This window comes from Triticum dicoccoides, chromosome 1A, assembly GCF_002162155.2.
Source record: "Triticum dicoccoides isolate Atlit2015 ecotype Zavitan chromosome 1A, WEW_v2.0, whole genome shotgun sequence".
Taxonomy (NCBI): Eukaryota; Viridiplantae; Streptophyta; class Magnoliopsida; order Poales; family Poaceae; genus Triticum; species Triticum dicoccoides.
Window position 1 is genome coordinate 96,358,356 of NC_041380.1, and position 18,256 is coordinate 96,376,611.

Below are 18,256 nucleotides of genomic sequence, written 5' to 3' on the forward strand. Positions count from 1 at the left end.
ACATGGACGATGTGGTGGTGAAGACAGAAAAGCATGGAACACTGCCGGAAGACCTCAAGGAGACCTCTGAGAACCTGCGCCGATTCCAGATCAAGCTCAACCCTGAGAAGTGCGTCTTCGGAGTACCAGCCGGCCAACTCCTTGGCTTCCTGGTCTCTGAACGCGGCATAGAGTGCAACCCTATAAAGATCAAGGCCATTGAGAGGATGGAGGTACCCAGTCGACTGCTGGACGTGCAAAAGTTCACCGGCTGCTTGGCATCCATCAGCCAATTCATCAGTCGGCTGGGCGAGAAAGCTCTCCCCTTATACCAGCTCATGAAGAAGACCACTTTTTTCGAGTGGAACCACAAGGCGGACGAAGCTTTTCTCCAGTTGAATAAGATGCTGGCTACTCCACCCGTTCTGGCAGCTCCGACTCCTAAGGAACCTATGCTCCTGTACATCGCCGCCACTAGCCGGGTAGTCAGCATAGTCATTGTAGTGGAACGCAAGGAGGAAGGCAAGGCATTACCTGTCTAGAGATCGGTATATTACCTGAGCGAAGTACTGTCGGCCTCCAAGCAGAACTACCCCCACTACCAGAAGATGTGCTATGGCGTGCACTTTGCCGCCAAGAAATTGAAGCCTTACTTTCAAGAGCATCCAATCACTGTGGTTTGCACGGCCCCACTTGCCGAAATCATCGGAAGCCAAGATGCTTCTGGCCGAGTGGCCAAATGGGCCATAGAGCTGGCTCCCTACACCATCCACTACCAGCCCCGCACCGCCATCAACTCACAAGCACTAGCCGACTTTCTCGTCGACTGGGCCGAGACCCAGTACCTACCTCCAGCGCCCGACTCCACCCATTGGCGGATGCATTTCGACGGCTCCAAGATGCGCACCGGCTTGGGAGCCGGCGTTGTCCTCACTTCTCCTAAAGGCGACAAGCTCAAATACGCACTGCAAATCCATTTTGCCGCCTCCAGCAACGTCGCCGAGTGTGAGGCGCTCATTCACGGGCTCCGGCTTGCCAAAGAACTTGGCATTCACCGGATCCTATGTTATGGCGACTCGGACTTAGTGGTCCAACAGTCGTCTGGCGACTGGGACGCCAAAGATGCAAACATGGCGAGTTACCATTTCCTCGTGCAGCAACTCAGTGGATATTTCGAGGGGTGCGAGTTCCTCCATGTGCCAAGAAACGACAACGACCAAGCAGACGCCTTGGCACGAATCGGCTCTACCCGCCAAGCAATACCATCCGGCGTCGCCCTTCAACGCCTCCTCAAGCTGTCTGTCAAGCCTTCACCAGAATCATACTCCATCTTCGTGCCGGCTCCTCCCGAAGAAGTCAGATCCGACTCCAGAGCCCCGGCGGACGGTACGGGGATTTTGGCAGATGGCTCCAAAACCGCCACAGTCGAGGCTAGCCCAGGGACTGCAGAACCCGGCCCAGGGACTGCGGCGGCTGGCTCGAAGACTCCAGAACTCGGCCCAAGAGCGGCGCCAGTCGGCCCGGGGACTTCATTAATCCAGCAAGCGGTTGTTGACTCCAGCCCGCCGCCTCCTAGCCTAGCCGCCCTAGTCCAAGTCGCAGTTCTGGCAGTCGAAGAAATAGTAGCACCCTCATGGGCCCAGCCCATCCTCAAATTTCTGGTGAGCAAAGAGCTGCCGACTGATGAGACCTTAGCTTGGCAAGTACAATGCCGAGCGGCAGCCTACACCATAGTCAACAGAGAGCTGGTCAGGCGCAGCGTCACTAGTGTCTACCAGCGCTGCATAGAGCCAGAGCAAGGCCAAGCAATTCTCAAAGACATCCATCAAGGCGAGTGCGGCCACCATGTGGCTTCAAGAGCACTCGTCGCCAAGGCTTTCCAACATGGTTTCTTTTGGCCAACGGCCTTAGAAGAGGCCAAGAAATTGGTCCAAAAATGCAAAGGGTGCCAGAAGTTCCGCTCCAAGCCGCATCAGCCGGCTTCTGCACTCAAGACCATCCCCATTGCCTGGCCTTTCGTAGTTTGGGGTCTAGACATGGTGGGACCATTCAAGACGGCACGAGGTGGCTTAACTCACTTACTTGTCGCGGTGGACAAGTTCACCAAGTGGATAGAAGGGAAGCCAATCAAGAAACTGAATGGTCTGACTGCCGTGACTTTCATCTCCGACATCACAATTCGGTACGGCATACCACACAGAATCATCACCGACAACGGCACAAACTTTGCCAAAGGCGCCTTGGCCAGATTCTGTGTGACACAGGGCATCTGACTGGACCTAGCATCCGTCGCCCATCGACAGTCAAAGGGGCAGGTAGAGCGAGCAAACGGCCTCATCCTGTCCGACATCAAGCCCCGACTGATCGAGGCTCTGGAGCGCTTGGCTGGCTGCTGGCTCGACGAGTTGCCAGCCGTCCTCTGGAGTCTGCGCACGACTCCAAACAAGTCAACCGGCTTCACGCCTTTCTTCCTCGTCTATGGTGCTGAAGCCGTCATCCCAACGGACATAGAATTTGATTCCCCGCGAGTCACCATGTACACAGAGGAAGAAGCAGAAGAAGCACGACAATACGGCATCGACCTGCTGGAAGAGGGCCGGCTGTTGGCACTCAGCCGGACCAGCATCTACCAGCAGAGCTTCCGTAGATACTACAACAGGAAGGTCAGGCCGAGATCTTTCCAGGAGGGCGACCTCGTGCTCCGATTAATGCACCGAACAGCTGGCCAGCACAAGCTGTCGGCACCTTGGGAAGGCCCCTTCATCATCAGCAAAGTGCTGGGCAACGACTCCTAGTACCTGATCGACGCTCAGAAGCCCTGAGCACGCAAGAGGGACGACTCCGGCAAAGAGAAAGAGCAGCCATGGAATGCAAATCTCCTCCGAAAATTTTACAGTTAAACGCAGTATGTATCACGCTACCTTTTGTATTAAAAGTACCAAGACTTCGGGCCCCCGAGAAGAGCTCGGGGACTGCCCTCTTTTATCTATATGATAAGAAATATGCCTTCAAGTATATTACTCTTTGTTATGCTGCTTGGCACAGGGTTCGACTAGTCGGCCCGGGGACTTGCCGACCTGCGCTATGAAATGCTTCCTGCAGCCGGACAAGTAGTGTGTGGCGTCTAAACCGTCTCCTGCCAGAAGCCACAGCTTGCAGAGCGACTGTCTGGTGGGCAAGAGTAAGGAAGAATGGGCGTCCACATGAAAAATGGCTAAGGACTCAAAGCACAAACATAGCTTAAGGCCGATTTCCAACCTTTTTTTGCAAACCGACTCTTGAATAGTCGGCTTGCCGCCTTCTATCCGACTTGTTAAACAACTCTAAAAACGGCTAAGTACTTGCCTTCCCAAAGTGACCAAGAATTTGGTCCAGCATCAGTCCGCAGAGCGGCTGTCTGACTGACAAAGACGGCAACTGAGGGAAGACGGCGAAGGAAAAAGCCAAAAAGAACAATGAGCAAGAAAGATAGATGTCAGATGAATATTTACATAACAAAGGCCCTTGGCCAAATCTTCGAGCAGAATTTCAAAATACACCCCGCGGGTGGAATTGTGCGGATTAACGAGTTCTTCAAAAACTATTAGAATAGATAAAACAAAGACAAGGTGGCAGCCTAGGGGGCGGCAGACGGGTTTGGAGGATCGGAGGAGATGGCGGTGTTGGATGTTGGGGCGGCCGGCTGGGCGGTCTTGGCTTGATCACCTCCGGCAGCAGTCGGCTCGGGCGGGCACGACTCGTTGCTGGAGGCACGGTCGAGCTGAGGTTGGCCGTCCGCTCCGTCTTCCGGTGCCTCCGTCTCGTTTAAGTCCTCCGCCTCGTCTTCCTCCTCGACGCTGGAGCCAATCACCTCTGCCGAGTCCTCACCATAGTCAGGGTTCAGCCCAAACCACTCTGGTGGCACCTCCTCGCCGTCTTCAGCCTGCTCAGGGACAAAGATGCTGGTGTCGGTGTACTCGGCAATCGCCGCCGCATGCTTGACAAGGGCATCTTCTGCGGCTACCAGCTCCAGCTGGGCCTCTGACCGGAGTGTGGCCAGTCGATCTAGGTGCATCCCCGGATACCATGCCTTGACTAATTCCAGGGCTCGGCGCGCTCCGGCCTGGGCCAAGGAACCCTTCCATGCCTCAAGACGGCCAGCCGCGACCTCCAGCCAGTCGGCAGTCCGACTGGGGGTGCGAGAAGCCTGCACATATGGCCACAAGGCGGTGATCACTTGGGCGCCGACACGTTGAAGCCGGCGCAAGATCTGGTGGGCCGGCCACAGGCGAGCCCCAATGTTTAGAAATTGCTCGTCAAGAGTCCGAGGGGCATCAGCAGCGATCTCCATGCCACCCACCCTCCACTCCTCGCGGTCGGCCTCGATAGCCTGAATGGCGGCCTGCGAGTGGCCGAGGAAGAAGTCTGCCAAGACGGAAAAAATGAAGAACAAAGTCAAAAAAACCAGGAGTCGGCTCGACATATAGTCGGCGGCTCGAAGAAGGAAAGCAAAAAACCTCACCGTCGACGAGGTCCTCGATCTCATGGAAGCCGGAGACCATCATTGCCTCCTTGTCGGTCCAGGAGGAGCGCTCGCTCGCGAACTCGGCCAGGAGGGCGGCTTCCGCCTCTTCCGCCTCCTTCTGCGTCTTCGTAAGCAGCTCCTTCTTCTCTGCCAATTGTGCGGCCAGCAGATTGCACTCTGCGGCGAGCTTGCTGCACTCCTACCCCTTGGCACGCAACACAGAGTTGGCCTCGCTCAGCTGCTGTTGAAGAGCGGCGTTGGCCTCTGAAGAGAAAGAAGAAAGAAGGCGTTAAGTCATCAACGAAGAAGGTCACCGGGGAGATCTGGCCCGAGTGCTCAGCAGTCGGCCTGAATCTCGGGGACTACAGCCCGCGGGTGCGCCAGCGCGCCCCCGCAAAGAAGAAAAAGGACTCACTCCGGCTCTCCGACAAGTCGGCAGTCCGCTTGCCCAGCTCTTCAACGTTACGGTTGAAGGCGGTGACACGGAGGTTGTGATAGTCCTGCAACAAGTATTTTAGAACAAAGGTTAGTACCCCGAACTCACCAATTGGAGTTTCGGGCAGCCTGCTCAACAGCCGGCCCAGAACTCGGGGACTACACCCAGTGGGTGCACTGGCGCGCCCCCACAGAGAGAAACAAGAAAACAGGGACAAAGGAGAAAGCATACCCGGATGGCTGCCCGCGATGCCAGGTGCGCCTTGGTGTAGTTCTGGATGGCGTCGCTCTCAGCCCGCAGCTTCGTCTGGACATCCAGAAGTGCCTGGTTCAGCGGGCCCGTGCCGCTTCCTCGTACCCACCCAATGTGCGCGGCGCTTGTCGCTTCGGCGTCTGGAATCGTCGAGCTGGCGGTGCCGATCTCCAAGGGGCGTGGCGCCGAAGTCGCCTTCTCAAGACGGTGGAGCGTTGGCGAGCCGACTTGAAGGAGTAGCCTTGCCACGGCCTCATCTTCAGTCGGAGGCAAGGGCGGATCCGCCGGCTGTTTGCCTTGCGCGCTTCTAGACGGTGGTGGGGGCGGTTGCGGCGGCGCGACCGCGTCCGGCGTGGGGGCGTCGCCACCGCCCCTCTCCACGATCGGGAACTTGCCGCTGGCTTCCCCTGACTGCCCCGTGAACTCTGGGGGGGGGGGGCTGTGCAGAGTTCAGAGGGGTGACGAACACCGCTGACCGTCGGGGCTCGACTTCCTTGGCCGGCCGCTTTGCCGCAGCGGCGGCCTCGGCCGTCTCCAGCTTCTTCAGGGCGGAGACCTCTGCCTTCTCGGCCTCTGCTTTCTCCCGGCGGGCGGCCTCGTACTCCTCGCGCTTCTCCCGCACGTTCCGCCCCGTCGCCTCCCGAAGGTCGGCGGCGGGGTCAATCCGCCGAGTGGTGGAAGACGTCTCCACCGACCCCATAACGAAGGCGGGAACCCTCTCAAGAGTGAGGGGAGCCCTGAGGCGAGAAAAGCATATGAAAAACTCAGACAAGATCAACAAAGAGAAAATAAATATAAAGGACGGAGGCGCTTACGCAGAGACCAGCGACGGCTCCTTCACCTCCTTGCGGAAGCGGTTGGCTTTCGCGACCGCCTCTTCCCGCTTGGTCACCGCGGCCGCTCCCTTGAACTTCTTCGACCGGCCACCAAGCGTACTCGGCCCGGCCCGGCGCTTCTTTGCACCTCCTTGAGCGTCCAAGCCGGTGGAGGAGCTCACGCTTAGCTGGCCGGCTTTTGGCTGGCGACGCGGGGCGACTTCTCCCTCAGCCTCGTCGTCAGGCCAGTCGGCGAAAGTGGCCGAAGGCCTGGAGCCGCCTGCTTCTCCTCCTCCTCCCTCGGTGTCGGCTTCCATGGCCGCCGCCCCCAAGTCGGGATCGTCGACATCGCTCTCCGCCCGACTGGGGACAAACTGACGAGCAGGCCCTGCGGTGCCGGCCGAGGGAGGGATGAGAGGATTCTGATTCAAAACAAAAACGGTCAGACTTGACAAGTCGGACTCGGCAGCAAAAGAAACAGAAGAAGAAGGAAGATGACTTACAATAGGCGGGGGGTTGGCGCGCGAATACGGCTCCTTGCCGAACCGCCAGTCCACCGAGAGACCGCAGTTCGCGATGTAGTTCGCCGTGTTCGCCACCTCCGCGTGAGGCATGTCCTTGGAGCACATCCGACTTGGGTCCCGATGACCGCTCATCTGGCAGATCAGGTGAGGTCGGCCTTGGAGTGGGAGGAATTGGCGCGCCATGAAGGCGGCCAGCAAGTCGGCCCCGGTTAAGCCCTCTGACTGTGTCAGCACTCAGAGTCGCGCGACGGCGGCGGCACCAGCAGGAGACAGCGTCCTGGCTCGGTGTGACTAGTTGGGGAGCCTTCCAGCCGGCGCGCCGGCTTCGTAAGCCGGCAGGTTGACCCAGTCGCCTTCTGGAGCGATGTTCTTCACATAAAAATATGACCGCTGCCACATCTTCACCGACTTAATCAGTGCGATGGTGGGAAACGGATTGTCGGCCACTGATCTCCGCATCGCGATGAATGCACCGAACTGGGCCGGCACGCCGGCGACGTGTGTGCCGAGCTTGGACTGGAAGAACTCACCCCAGAGCTCGATGGTGGGGAGAACGCCAAGGAAGCCTTCGCAGATGGTGGCGAAGGCGGCCAGCAACACCATCGTGTTCGGAGTAAGGTGGTGCGGCTGGAGCCCGTGGAACTCCTAGAAGGAGCGGAAGAAGCCGCTCGCCGGCAGCCCCAGGCCGCGCATGAGGTGCGAGCGGAATATCACCCCATCGCCCTCCTCCAGCGCAAGGCGGACCCGCACTAAGTCCCTGCCAGGCAGCCGCCGTGTCTGGCGGAGGATCTCGATGTCGTCGTCGTCAACCTCGGAGCCATCCCACACTTCGGAGCGAAGAGCAGGAGGCGCAGCGGCGGAGGAGGAGCTCATCGCTGCGGGCACGGCGTGGCTTGAAGCAGCAGCGGCAAGAAGAAGAAGAAGCAAGAAGGAGCGAAAGAAGTGGGGAGAATGGGCGCGCGTGCTTCGCCGCCCCCCTCCCCCCGCCTACTTGTAGGCTCGTGGGCTGAGAAGTCGAGGGGGCGGACGTGGGATTAACTGTGCCCGAGACCCCACGACCACCACGATTTACCACACGAAGTTACCACGTGCAATAACCGCGCGGGAACCCCAACCGTCCGCGCGGCCGCAACGGATCCATTCGCATGCCGAGGCGCGGTAGTGGCGGGCCGCGCCTGTAGGCCTGTCCTATCGCGCGCGTGGGCGATCAGACTAACTCCGCCACATGGCGCCTCGCGACGGGTCAACCATGGGCGACAACCCGGAAGCTTATCAGGCATGCCGCCTGAACTCCGCTGCAACGTTCAAACCTTTTTAGGGGAAAGTAGGCCTTGAGAAAGTTTGACTCCAACTAGTCGGCTTGACAGAAGACTGCTAGCGAAGCCCAGATCCGACCGCCGGAGAGAAGAAACTGTTGAGGCTCCACGACATGTCGCCCTCGGAGCCTCACCAGCTTCGGGGACTACTGTCAGAGTAATGGGCCATGGGTAGGCTAACCCAGGCCCAGAACCTTTCAAGACATTGAGGCAGACTGCGCCCCTCGAGACCCCAGGATGAAGAGCCGCCTTCTGAGAGTCGGCGGCGAGGCAGCCGGCTGCCCACTCGCAGCCGAGTCCTAGGAACGACTTCAGGATGAGCCGACTCCTGACTGGCGACTTCTAGGGAAGCCGGCCTTGGGGCGTCGGCCCGCGACGCCAACAATCCCCATGCCCTCATAAAGAGGGACGAGACGGGGAGTGGCCATAGTAAGGTCCACTCCCACCCCTTTTCTAAGGGCAGGTGTGGCTACAGTACGCTGTACCCACGGAGATCTCCGCGCGGCGCGACACTGTTGCCATGCCGGCCCTGACATCAGCCCCAGGGGGCGGAGCCCTGTGCCCACGATGGCCTGCTGGTACAACCCAGGGGTGATGGGTCCCACCAGTCGGCGGGCGTACGAAAGATGGCGAAAGCACCACCAGTCGGCCCAGATGGGAGTCGGCCACCAGAAGTCGGCCGGCCCCTCCCATGGGCCCCACGCGCCATTAATCAGACACGACAAGTAGTGGCCACAGTGATCGCCCGCCAGACGGCGGGGCTGTCGCCACGACCTCATGACCGAGCCTGCGTCATTAGAGGCACGGCTACAGTAATCTGCAACCGGCAAGAGTCGCCCGTGGCCTGTCGGCTCCACACCAAGCCAGTCGGCGGGCCCCAGGAGTCAGCGGATAAGAGGGCGGCCAGAGAGACTGACGGCTGGGCCCGCGCCCAGCCGGATTACCATTGTACCCCTGGGGGGTAGGCCTATATAAACCCCCCAGGGCATCCATGCAAAGGGTTGGAATCCATTAGCACTAGACCAGATCATATAGGAAGCAGAGAGCTAGCCTTGCCTTCTCCTACCTCCAGGAAACAGCTCAAGGAGCAACCGTGTAAACACTTTGCCATAGTGATCATGCGGAGACCCCGTAGAGCAGCAGTAGGGGTATTATCTCCCCGGAGAGCCCTGAAGCTGGGTAAGATTCGCCGGCGTGCATGTCTTCGCCTTATCCCGTTTCCAGGCACCGGCGACGTTCTACTCGCCCCCACCATGATAAGCCATCGTTTGGCATATGTCGCACCCAACCCCCAACATCACAAGAACGTAGAGGGGGAAGAACACCATAAGATCCAACTATAGTAACAAAGCTCATGGTACATGCATCAAGATCGTGCCAAATCAAGAACATGAGAGAGAGAGTGTGAGATAGAGAGAGATCAAACACATAGCTACTGGTACATACCCTCAGCCCCAAAGGTGAACTACTCCCTCCTCGTCATGGAGACCACCGGGATGATGAAGACGACTTCAGGTGATGATTTCCCCCTTAGGCAGGGTGCCGAAACGGGCTCCCAATTGGTTTTTTCATGGCTATAGAGGCTTGCGGCGGCGGAACTTCCGATCTAGGGTTCTTTTTGGAGGTTATGAGATATATAGGGGTACTTGGTGTTGGAAACAAGTCAGGGGGTGCCCGAGGCGCCCACAAGCCCTAGGGGGTGCCCCCTGGCTTGTGGCCTCCTCGGTCACCTCCTGGCAGAACTCTGGTGCTCGTGGGTCTCTTCTGTTCCATAAATGATCACTGTAAATTTTCAGCCCATTCCGAGAACTTTTATTTCTGCAAAAAAAATGACACCACAGTAGTTCTGCTGAAAACAGTGTTAGTCCGGGTTAGTCCTAATAAAATCATACCAAAAATCATATATAATTGTTGTAAACATGGCATGAATACTTCATACATTATAGATACGTTGGAGATGTATCACATGCATGCGGAGTAGGCAAACAAATTGCTCATTTATAGCTGACCAAAGTCTCAAAGGGCGCAACCGCGCGAGGGAGGCGAAGGTCGCGGGTGGCGCGATGGTTGACAGAATTAAGTGAAAGTTACATGCATGCGCTGGCATGGCGTGCGAACACGCAGAAACTATGATGTGGGTCTAGTAGACATCACATCTAGTGGCTCTCGCATAGTACTCAAGAAATCTTTGGGGGCATGTAGCCGTTTATCCACCGGGCAAGCCACCACCCCCACATTGTTAGCACGCCCTACTCGTCCCCGTCTTCTACTGCACCTTACAACAGTTCGCTCTCAGTCATCCCATCCTTTCACATTACACCAGTTTCACTTCTCCTAACCCGCCTTCAAAATCCATGGCCTCCCAAATCTCCATGATCGGCGGTGAGTACAAGGTTAGAACCATCACCGATGATGAGTTCATCGTCATCTACACCCGTAGATCTGCAACGGTGGAAGCATGCCTTGCTCGCTTCTACACATGTTTGAAAGTTCAAAGGATAAGTGGGTTGCTGGGCTAGATGTTGAGTACACCTTAGTCCTGGAAAAGAAGAAGCTTGTAAAGGAGGCAGAGATGAAGAAGCCCGCCATGATCCAGGTTTGCGTACATAACGTGTGCTTAGTCTACCACATATGCCATGTCGATGTTAGGTGCCAGGAGTTTGAGGTCTTCCTCAAGGACAAAAGAGTGAAATTCGTTACTATAGACATTACGAATGATAGGAGAGTCCTGAGTCGGATAGGCCTCGTTGTAGGCCAGCCCTTCAATCACCAGAAGGAAAGCCTAGTTTCCTCCTCTCAGCCTTCAATGCTGACCCTGGCAACATCCATGATTGATCCTTCGTATGATGAAATGAAAAAAACCTCACACCAAGCTTCATCATGCATGGGAGTTGAAGACACTAGATGAAGATCACATCATGTACGCAGCAACGGATGCCTATCTTTGTTTAAATATCTACAAGGGTTGGATGAAGAAGCAGAGCCCAGTGTCCAGTTCGAGCAAAGAAGTGTCGGCGAAGAGGAAGATGAAGAGGAACATGGACAAAGACAAGGATGTGGACGAGGACTCTGAGTAAGGTGCTCGTGCCGTTGCTCATGCTCGTTCTATTGCAGTGTCAAGCGGACTAGTTGCTTAGTTTTATTTCAGGGGTGTATTGTGCTGAGCCCCCAGCAGAACTATGTTAGTATGTTTTTTCTCATTATTTGAACTCTTTAGTACGTACTAGTTTGTCTTACTACTATTCTTCTTCTGGTTGGTACTATTACTTGTTTCTTCGCGTTCCTACTGTACTTAATATGTACTAGTAGTATAATTTGGGTCAGTCGATTTGTGAAAGAAGAAGTTTGCCGGAGCGAAGGAAGAAGACGACAGAGAAGCTACCCTAGTATATATATTAGGGTGGCAGGTTGCCCATGATCTATCTTATGAGTGTTGGGTGTGGAATTAATGCAGTTCCTCGAAAAAATAGGTCATGCCCGGGGTTAAACGGATGGCAGGGGTGGGGGCATGGCAGTTCAGGGGAGGGCTGGGCGACAGCGGCAGGCGGTTAGGCCTGTGGTGGGCTGGCGGCTCAATGGTTGAGAGAGAAGATGAACAATGCATCATTTTCGGAGGATGAAGAAGCCCTTCTGGCCGTCTATTTTGCATCCAACGTCTCACAAGAGTCGACTGGCCCAAAGTTTTCCTTCAGATTGCATGATCCATGTGGCACTGAAGGTCTCGAAGGTAGATTCCACATCTGCACCCGGTTTGCGGGCTCGGTGCGGGCGCGACTGGCCTCCACCACGACAGCCACCGTGCGAGCCTCCTCCGTGCGGGCGGAGACGACATTGACACGTTAGCTCCACCTCGCTGGCGTGCTGGAGCACGCGCTCATCCTCCTCCTCTTTGTACGCTGCAGGCATAGACATGGCTCGACCTGCTCGTGTGCTTGGCAACACGACATCATCACGAGGAGGGACTGCAGACGACGTGAGTGAGCGAGGGGTTGAGATCCTCTGTAGTAACGTACGGTGTTGTAGTGCGGATGACATGTGGGACCGAATCCCACAAGGTAGAGATGGTACGGTACCATACTGTACTGCAGCGACTGTACACATGCGCAATGACGGCGGCGACATATTGATGAGTGTGCTTATGGGAGCATGGTTATAGGTTTGGTCAAACTTAAAAGAACATCGTACTAGTACACGTAATCATGTGCAAGCACGTGCATCACGACCGCGCTTATATAGCACATTAGTTAGCACAACATTGATATGGAATCCTCTGCAAGCGCATGCAACGCTGCCGCGCGGTCGGTCAAAAGGTGTGTCGCGCTGGAAGGACATCGACTGAACCTTTTTTGTGTGTGAAAACAATCCCTAAATAGTACTCTCCTTTTTTGCTAGAAATTTTTTTCAGGCTACAATATTTCCATATATTTGTATTTAGCTTCAGTTAGTGATTATTTGGATTTGGACATTTTAGGTCCCCCATACGAAAAAATTAATAGAGATTCTATGTGTGTAACGGAGAGAGAACACATGTGTGTGTGTGTCTATATGTGTGTTGTGGCAGAAGGGCATTGCGGATACGGTGTGCGTGTGATAGTCATAGAGATGTGTGAATGAGCAAATGATCATGTATGAGTGAGACATAGAGATATGCCAAGATGTTGTGTATACATGAGAGAACAGTCTTCTATTTTGTGTTTTTTGTGTGTGCATATGAGAGAGAGGAGCATCTGTAACCCAAGAACCATCTCTCTCTATTCGACCATCCCTCGTACAATTGCATGTAACACATGCATCAACGCACACATTTTGACACCCTCACCCAGCCCCTGCCCGCCTTAACACTACAAAAAAAAGACACATCCGTGACATTTTGGGCCGAATGAATTTTTTTCTGTCATGCTTATGACACTTCTATGATGATAATTGTGACAAAACCCGGTATCATCTTAGATGTGGTGGGCTCCTACTTCTATGACAAAAAATCATGACAGAAAATGGGCTTTTCGTCCTGGGCGGGCCGGAGCCGCACCTGCATGACATTCTTTGGGCCGTCCATGATGGAGAAAATCATGGTAGAAGCGAGGGCGAGGAAAATATCGGAGAGTTCCCGGTTACAGTGGGTGGTCGAGGCCGAGAGATGCAGTGTGGTTTGCGTGTTTCTCTTGTACGTGCGCGTGGTGCGAGCTATGTTGCTATAACTGAACCCGAGCGATCTCTTGCTGCTACGTACTAAAGCCGATCGATCGATCCCTTCGCTCCTAACTGAACCCGACCGAGACTCCTTCGCTGCTAACTGAACCCAATCGATCTCTGCTGCTGCATGCTTACTGAAGCCGATCGAACCCCCGTGCGAGACATAGCTAGCCGGTTGGGTTGCCTCCGGATGAACAATGCCCGCTGCTGCCGCGCGCAGGATATGTAGAACCAGTCGAGACGTGGTGGGAGTCGAGCCAGTTGGGTTGGCTGTGGATGAACAGTTCCTGGTGGGGGTTGGATGAATAGGACCCTGGCCGAGCGTAGGCGGTTTCTGCTGGATGAATAGGACCTCGTGGTATATAGTTCACGGTTGCCGCTGGATGAATAGGAGCCCAAGGAGGCCGCCACCCACCCTAGCCGGTTGGCAGAACCCCGTGGAGGCTAGTTGAACTGAGGCTGGTGGAGGTAGGTCAGACCTCAGAATCTCCGGCTCGGAGATCAGCGTTCTTTGGCGACATGATAGTGCGATTGAGTACATGGAGTACAATAGGGGGATTTGGGGGAACTGGAGTAGGAATCGAGATTCCAGAGGTGGGGGAGGGGCGAGAGATTGGGGATGAAAAGGTAGCATGAATTTCGAACACGTGCCAATATGCTCTCAGCGCGCAAGCGCACGAAAACACCGGTGGCGCCCACATGTCGGCCTAAGAGTCCTTTTTTTGAGAGCCCGGCCTGAGAGTCATAATTGCCCTGTTTTGCATTGTGTTACTACTCGGCCCATATTCAACGACACCTCACTGGCCCAAACAAGTGAACATTATCGAAAAGACACTAAGCTTAAATTATAATTTGAAAAATGAGATATAATCCGAACACTGGAGAATGGTGATGCCCTCATTTAGCCCACCAGCAGTTTGAGACAATAAACAGTTCGAAACAACGATATATACGACATTCAAACACTGACTAGTGACTACTACTGGCATAAACAGTAAGACATGATAGTTCATAAGAAGTCTTGCTACACCACCAAAATGCACCCATCTGCAGTGCTTAGACTCTCATGATCCAGACGAGAATGACATTTTAAATAGAGGCAACTATTACATAGTAAGAGTGACATAGACGAGGATGACCAAATGACAAGGAATATGCATAACAAAAGAGAGAACTACCCATCCAGAACAAGCAGCAAAGACAACAAGTCATTCGAAGAGGGATGATCCAACACCATCATAATTTGCAGCCCCGCTTCAGCCAATAGTAATCCGGAGACACCAGTACTCCACCCTCTCGATGCAACAACCCAATTACCTATCAAACTGAAGGCTTGAACCACATCACTGCTTGTTGGACTTGAGACATCCAAGGATTAAAGTTAATCCAGATGCCTTTTTCATTCTCACCTTCTTTTGGTTGTAGGCTCTATTGTAGACAATCAGGGGAGTTTTCTCCCGAAGTCCTAGGGTTCACCGTGTAGACACAGATGTCCATAGCAAATGTAGTCTCTTTGCCATCAATGTCCTTGCCAACGGTGTTCTCCTGGTTAATCAGATAATTGAGTCCGAGAAACAGAGAGTGTGAACCAAGGCTATTTACCCGCCTCCAACTTGAAAATCCTGAAGGCCCCAACAAGCTGGTATCCTGATCATAGACGTAATAGCCACTGTTCGGACACTCACGTACTTCACGGTGCTTGTACATAGTGGAGTTGTCGCAATATAACTTTTCTGGCTCATCTGTGCGAATGATCATCAGTATTTTGTCGTCATCTGATCGAGCGAGGAACCAGCTGTGCTTCCCTGTTTTTGGCAAAGGTGGTGTGATTACAAAGGACAGTAACTGTAGGGACATTGCATCATATCAAAAAGGACATGCATTGTTAATGTAAGATCAGCATTGTTCAGAGAATGAGTAGGATAATGCAAGAAACATCATTGATATGTCCTTGTTGGAACTGAGGGGAACATACAGGGAAATGTATACTGGGTTCGAAAATATAGAAGTGACATGCATGGTTATACCACTACTAGGGAAAAGGCTAGCAGCAGCGCGGGTTTTAGGACTATCAGTAGCGCGGGGATATGCGCTACTGATAAGGCGCTACAGCTATTCCTTAGCAGTAGCGCGTGTTACACGCGCTACTGCTAGGACAAGTAGCTGCAGCGTTTGTTCACTCCCGCGCTACTGCTAATGTAACTACTGGCAGCGCGTTTTTCGTCCATCGCTACTAGTATTCTTTTTATTTATTTTTATTTTTAGTGTATTTATCGTACAAATATCGGTACAATACCAGTTATGAGGTTTACATCATTATGTCCATAACAGTGTGTCAAATGAAGGTGGATTAGTTTCAAGTGGAGGCAATACGTGGTGCATGTCAAAAGTATACTACAAATCCAAACTTGATCTAGTTTGGACTAGTAGTACTTTCGATGTGCAGCACATGTTGCCTCCACTTGAATCTAATCCGCCAACACAAGCTATTTAATCATCATCATAGTCATTACCACCAACATTAGCTATTTAATTATCATAGTCATAGTGTAGCACACATCATCATCTTCAAACTCTCATTCTAGCTAGCTAATCACCACCAACACTAGCTAATAATAATCATCATAGTCATTACCACCAACACTAGCTATTTTATCATCATAGTAATAGTGTAGCACATCATCATCCACAAACTCATTTCTAGCTAGCTAATCACTCTTGCTGCTCTCTCTTAGGTAAAATAACATAAAACATGTGTAGCTCTCCTCCTTGATCAAGTTGGAGCAAGCAGATGAACCTGTCTCCTAATTTTGGGTAGCACATCTGTTTGCTGCCCCCTAGTACTTCTCTGTGCTCCCCCATCACATATCTGGTACAGTCTTGCACTATTAAGCATTCATCGCTGATCTTGAATGCACTAAAGTAACATGTAGGATATCTTGGCCGTAAGCTAATAATACTCATGGTACCTTTAGTCTCGATCCCATAAGACACAACATTCATCGGGAGTCCCTGTTGAAAAAACATCGTATGGTAACATACTTAGCAATGAAGTTTAGCTTCACAAATAATGTATGGAAAATATGCACTGAGGACAAATAGTAAAAATCTTACCATCCTTCCTAAATAGATGTGACCGTAGTTCATTACGAACACTATTGGTCGCACGTTTTCAGTACTAACATTTCTAAGTCCAGGAAGAAAATTTGTCTTGACAGTATCAAGATCCTCAAGCCATGAAACATAATGACTTAGCTCCTCGCAGTTTAGTTCAGCCCCGGGACAGTAGTAGGTCCTGTCTACGAAGCGCTGGACATGTTTTCTTGCACCGAAATAAGCTGACAATACAAATTAGTTGTCAACTATTTTTGACTAAACAATATCAAAGACATAAATATGGTTGAGAAACTTACATAATGGTGTAACTGGAGGCGTCTGCACATCGACCCAGATGTCGGTATTACCTTCAATATAATCTTCCGGACAAATATCAAAGGTGATAACCATATCAGGCTCAAATGCATAAGTCTTGCATAGTGCTCGCCATGTTTTGCATCCAAAATAGGTGTAGTCGTCCGAATTGTATAATTTTGTGTGGAAAATATAACCATGCTCGATCTTCAAGTAAACTTTCTTTACCTCCATAGTATGACTGAAACCTATCTTATCCAATACAAAAACTCTTGCATGGCAGGGGATACGCTAGTAGAATAGTAAAAAAATATAAGTTGAAGCAAATGAAGGAGATGTCATGCTTAATTACGAAAAAAGACTTGTCGTTGTGACTTACTGTATCCACTTTGAAGTTCTCGTCCAGCTTGATGCTGAAGCGCCTATCATCATCTAGGAAGATTCTATCGCACAGGCCGCACTCATCTTTGCAGTATTTGCAAATACCGAAATCCTTTTTGTCGTCAGACATTTCCTATGTTCATAGTTAAAACATTAATTGAAAATCGATAGAAGACAACTACTAGGATACTCAACACACAAATCTGGGGCACTCGATATTTCCTACATATTCTGGCAAAAGTCATGCCAAAATTCACGGAAAAATTCGGCATGACCTTTGCTAAAATAGGACATATCGAGCGCCTGAAATTTGCCGGAACAGAAATGAATGAACACTCTGGCAAAACACAGGCCACTCGGAGGTGTAACCTGCAAACATGACCGGCCACTTGGATATTGAGCAACACAAGATATACATTTCAAAATATCTTATAGGACTCAAATTAGCATGCGTTCAATAAGCAAAAGTAAATCATCTCATGCGTCCGTACATCTCGAATATTATCACTAATACATCCCGAATAGTGTCATACATATAACATCACTAGCACAACTAAAACCCTAGCACACGACGGGTATCGGCGTGGGCGGTGGACACCCACAGAGAAGGAACCAGATCATAGCTCCAGTGAGATCCCTGGAGAACCTGCCAGGTATTGGAGAACCTGTGCTCCAACGCAAACAAGTAGCGACGGACGTGCGCGTCCTCCTCACTGACATGGTGACGCACCACCTCTGCGGAGTCCTCGAGCCTCTGGACCGTCACTGCCCCACGCGACCGCCACCAAAGAAGGTTCGGGTCAACGACATGCTGGCTCCTCACCAACCTGCGCCCCCCGGTAGGTAGCGCCTCCCAGTACCACCCCGGCGGAGTCCAGTCCTGGACATGGCCCATCTGGTCAAGCAGGTGTCGTCCTCCGCTGACTCGACGACGAGGATGCGGGATAGGCATCATCCACGTCGATGCAAGAAAAATCGCTTTAACTAAAAAAATAGCAACAAGTTCTTACTAACTAGTTCTATTAATTCAACTCGTTCTTACTAAATATAAACTTACTATAAATAGAAAGAAACTAGCACATCTACTACTACTAATTAACATCTAACTACTACATCTACTACTAATTAACATCTAACTACTACATCTACTACTAATTAACATCTACTACTGCTAATTATACAACTAGTTTACCATCACTACTTCTAAAAATCATTATCTATGAACCCTAAATTAACATCTACTACTACTAAAATCATCTACTAACTAAGCAAAGAGAGAGGGGGTGGGGGAGGGGTGGGGGCTTACAGAGGGAGAGATGTTGGCGGGGAGGTGCTCGGCGACGGAGGGGCGGCGAGGGCGGGCTCGGGATCGGGAGGCGGCGGTCCTGGGCGGCGGGCTCGGTCGAGGGCGGCGGCGGTGAGGTCGAGGGCGGCAATAGTGTGGT